Source organism: Blennius ocellaris (genome assembly GCF_963422515.1).
Source record: "Blennius ocellaris genome assembly, contig: SUPER_10_unloc_1, whole genome shotgun sequence".
Classification (NCBI taxonomy): domain Eukaryota; kingdom Metazoa; phylum Chordata; class Actinopteri; order Blenniiformes; family Blenniidae; genus Blennius; species Blennius ocellaris.
Window position 1 is genome coordinate 129,618 of NW_027662314.1, and position 5,359 is coordinate 134,976.

The window sequence follows — 5,359 nt, forward strand, 5'->3', positions numbered from 1 at the left end:
TATTTTGTTCTCCTTCATGACGATAAGTCCTCCATTTAAGTTTCTTTTTTCTGTGTTTATCATGCTAACTGTAATTAGTGTTGTTAAATTTGTGTTTTTTTCTTCATCATGTGGATGTATCCATTTTAGTTTCATATTAATTATATCTAAGCATGTATTTCGGTCTGAGCTTCATACTCCGCACAGCATCCGAAGGGCCAAAATGGCGCCTACCTGAGCTGTAATCGGGTCAATTAACTGGATCTCAGGATCTCATTTTCTGTTATGGTATGACCTTTTTTTAAAAAAGTTTTAAATTTTGTATCTTCCAATTCATGAACAACGTGCATCCTTTATGTGTGGTATTTTACAGTTTTTTATGATTGTTTTACACACTAAAATAAAAATGTCCACACAACTTGTGAAATTCTACTCCAAGGAGCAAAACACCTCTACAGATTTGCACAACATTACACACGATGTCTGCTTCACCCCTTTTTGAAAAACATTACACACTGATTTATAAAACTCTACACACATTTTCACACTTTAGACACATAAGGATTGTGAGGTCACTTCCTTGTCATTACAAAGCCCCGGATTGCCAACGACCACACTAATGAACAAACTGGAGAATCATCTACCAGGGGGGAAGCACACTTTGAACACGCAGCACTCAGGTGTGCTATAAAAGGCAGCAGGTGAGTTCACCTGTCTTCAACGAAAATGGAAGGAGCTCGAAGAAGAAGAAGAGTGAGAAATGTAATTGGACTCAGGGCAATCACCAATGTGCCAGGGCAGCCCGGGGGTAACATCACCCTTGGCGCTATTACACAAAATGGGGTCCTCCACCACCATGCCAATCTGGGACCCTAGAATGCAAATCTAATACTTGTATTTCTTGACAGATTGCACGAGATTGTCACAGCATTAAACTAAGTGGACCAGATGAGGTACATTGTCATTTGGGACAATGTCTCATTCCATCGGGCTGCTCTGGTCCAGAATTGGTTCCATGAGAACCTGAATTTGAAGTCTTATACCGTCCCCCATACTCCCCCTTCCTGAATCCAATAGAAGAGTTTTTTTCAGTATGGCGGTGGAAGGTATACGACCTGTGGCCCTCTGACCGTCGGCCCCTCATTCAGGACATGAAGCCTGTGATCATATGGAAGCAGCTTCTGCAGGGTGGATTCGTCACACCAGGCGATTCTTCCAACGGAGCCTTTCGAATGAAAACACAGTCTGTGATGTGGAGGACATCTTATGGCCTGATCCAGCCAGACGGAGAGATGATGAATAGTTACAGTATTCTTGTTGCTTTTACAGTAGTTTTTCTTCAGAGCCAAGTGTATGTACTTCATGCAGTAATTTTTATTTGTCTACAGATTTTATTTGTTTCATTGATTTCAGTTTTGGTTGATTACTGTAACTGATTATGATAAGAAATACTGTAAGTATTAAAATAAACACTTGAAATATTCAGTCTGCAGCATCAGTGTTGTGCAGTGCTTGGTAAGTTTATAGTAGGCCTATTTGTGTAATTCTCCCTATATCTCAAACTAATCATGAAGAATGTTGTGGGGTTTTTTTAACATCTAAATTATCTGTTACATAACAGTGTCTGGCCAAAAACCTAGCACATGGTATTTCCTAAAATTAGTTTTTTTACAAATGTGTTTTTTTATTTATCCCAGCAGTGTTAAACTGGCTGCAATAGTGTCTGATCATTGAGGACTGTGTTGGTGAAATGAAAACTGATGGCATTTTCACAAATATGTGTATATGTTTTGGCTGAAGTGGGTATGCTTTGACTGAAGTGTCATTTTGCAAAAAGTCTAGGAATTATGCAAATTGAGTGTGTTGTTTGGATAATTGTGATTATATTTTGAAAAAAAGAACCCGGTTTTCAAAACTTCGTATAAAAAATTGAAAAAAACTGTAAAATTAAAAAGTTTTTTTGTATCATCTGTTTTTGTTTTTAGGCCATCATTTGAGTTTCCCAGAATGCAATGCTTCATCAGTATGCGTTTCCTTGTTTTAGAAAAAAACATAGATTTAAACTTTTTCATGTGGGAATTTGGTAACATATTTCGTCCACGTTCCTGTAGTTTTTCATCCAAGAATGAAGTTAATGGTCATCACCAGTCATTAATTATTTAATTATATAAACACATATTACTATATTCTCTTTGCTAATATATGCATCCATTTTGCTTCTGTGACCGTAAAAATAACTCCAATCCATGCCATGTGATCATTCCAGGGTCCAAAACTCATATTAAAAGGTGTAATTTAGTAGGTTGTAAAAAAAAAGAAAAGGAAAAGCTTTAAGCTTAGCAACTGGTCGTTTTAATATCATTCCATGGTCTACGTCTCCATCTACTGGACAAAATAAATCCTTACAACTTTGGTTATCTTTGAAAACTATCTTCACATCCATTCTGGTTGATTTATTATAATAAATATTAGTGAACAAACTTTAAAAAAAAATTGTATTTATTAGTATTTTGGTTTCTAGGATTTAAAGGTTAAAAATTATGATTAAGGTTAGAATAAAGATTATGGTGAGGTGTAATTAGGATAATTAAAGTTAAGTTTTAGGGTTAGAAAAGAGAGATTGGATAGGGAAATAAAGAAATGACGAGAGATGAGAGGTTAAGGTTAGGAGAGAGAGATTGGCTAGGGAGATAAAAAGATGACAGGAGAGAAAAGAGGTTGGGGTTAGAAGAGAGAGGTTAGGTGAGAAGATAAAGAGATGACAGGAGAGATAAATTAAGATTAGATCAAAGACAAGAGGAGATTAGGATTAGAAAAAAAGAGATAACAAGAAAGATAAGACATAATGGGTGATGTAGAACTGAGGGTGAGGGAACCTGTTCGGGTTTACAACCACACACCCTGCCGAATCGGGCATAAGCTCTCCACCCGCCTACTCTCTTTTAATTAATGGGTTAGTGTTATTAAAAGTTATCTCAATAGCTCCCCCTGCCATATCTTTCAGACTGGACAGTTTAAAGTAGGGAACTAAGGGCAATGCACTGGCCGCCGGCACATTTACAAACTTTCCTATTCCTAAATCACTTTCCCTATTTTTTTTAATTTAAAATTTTGGTTAATAAATAAATAAAGGGTCTAACGCTCAAATTTCAGGTTAGACATAATATTAGCTTTTAGGTTTAAATGCAAAAGCCATATAATTAGGCTTAGGCATTATCTAAAGGAGTTAGGGTTAGAAATAGGATTAGGGGAGGTTACAGAGAGTCTGTCACGGATAGCAGACAGGCTACAAGTGCAGGACTCTGGAGGCAGGCTTAGTTCAATCAAGTCTATTATTCATAATGACAGCACAGACCGACGAATAGCATAGCAGACTTGACTCCAAATCACTGGACAGGACGGACGAGACATCGATGACTAGCAAACCAACAATGAACAAGCACAGACAGGACATATATAGGGCATGGTAATTGCAGAAAGTGGCCACAGGTGTGGTGCTGGACAGCCCAGACCTATGGCCCGCCCACTCTTAAAGGGAGACCTCAGTCTACCTCCTGACAGTACAATTGGATAAGTTCCAATAAACCTTGACGCCAGCTTCTTTGCGTCCGAGCGGATAGGCAGGTCCCGTGTGGAGAGCCACACACGCTGACCAACCGTGTAAGTAGGTGCGAGGGCCCGGCGCCGGTCTGCAAGCCGCTTGCGCTCTGCCGAACATTGCAAGAGCTTGGTTCTGGCCTTAAGCCACTGACATCAGTTGTCCTTTTAAATATGGCGGCGACCACAAAGAAGTATGTCGGCAACCGCAAACTAGTATGTCAGCACCCGTAAGCCGTCATTATTTGATACTACACTGGCAGGGTTTCAAATTTTGAGAGTAGTATGGCGCTGACCATGAGCAATAATTGCGGCGTCCGCAGACAAGTTTGTCAGGGTCCACAAACAAGCATGTCAGCGGCCGTACACTGCAATTTTTATACCGCACTGGCGAGGTTTCAATTGTGGAGGAGCACGGTTGCATTGCGGATCATGTACTCTTGCCTCCCACCGACAGTGACGCTGTGGTGGTGATTCACATCAAAATGGCAAAACAAAATGGCAGCGATCATAAGGAAGTGGACATATTGTCGGCCATCTTTGATTCCCCAATGATGGCCTCTCAATCTGTTCAATATTGCTTGTCTGACAGACGCATCCAAGATTTCGAGGCAGGTATCAGACACCTTTGCAGTCTCAATTTCAGACTTGGAAGATCTTGGCATTTCAAGATAATGTGCCAGCATGAGTTGATGTCTTGAAGCCAGGTTAAAAAGAAGGTTCTTAAAGTTGTTGGCATTCCGCACAACTTTTTTAAAGAAAGAATGTTGTGCCACAAACCTGATTGTCCAACACTCAGTTGGAGGTCCAAACTTTAAGAATAAAATATGAATAATGTTCAATAAAGTGATGTTTTAGACACAACTTTATTTGTGGGAAGACAGCCAGCAGCAGCTGTCTGTGGTCCAATATCTTTGCTTGTAAATAGCAAAGAGAGTCTGGAGTAAAATGTGGTGTTGACAATAACTCCACTAAGTCTTTTAGTTCAAGAACTAATTCCCATGTTTGATCACCTTCTGGAACACGGTGGCCAATGATGAGGGGAAGGAAATGCGCAAGACTCCAGTTGTCATGTCCATTACCGCCGAGAGTCCTATTTTTCTGGAAAGTTGATGTAACTTTCTGAGGGCAGTTTGTCTTGTCGTGGAACTTAAATGGAAAGCCTTGTATTTCACTATTAAGTTCATCCAGTGTGAAATACTTCTTAGAAATGAAGTCTGTAAGACACAGACTTTGCTCTCTCAGTACAATGCCTTCTAGCATATCATGTAAAAAGTCAGGTGGAAAGCCTTGGCATGCATGAAAACCTGTCAATATGTTAAGAGGACATTCTCATTTCACACCATCAACTGACAAAAGTTCACTCTGTGTTAACACATTTACAGCTTCCTTGTACAACTCTGGTGTTCAGAAAACAAAGTTGCCACTTCTGACATCACAAGTCTAGATTTCTTCACGTTTACAGAGACAAAACATACAAAACCTTTCCACATTAAAGGACTCTTGGAATCCACCTAGGGAGTGTGCCAAGTTGTCTGCAGCCACGTACAAAATAGTCCCCTTTCGGTTGCAAGCAAGTTTCTCAACAAACACACCAACTGTTTCTAGATACTGAATGTCCTTTGTCAGGCTCCAAAACACGGTTATATCCATAAATCTTGACATGTTCAGCCTTGCACAGTAAAGCTAGATAGATTGATAACAGTGATGACTTGTGCCTTCGTGGAAAATTGGCAAGTACCCAATACACATCACAGACTTTGTGTTTTTTTCTGGCTGTGCC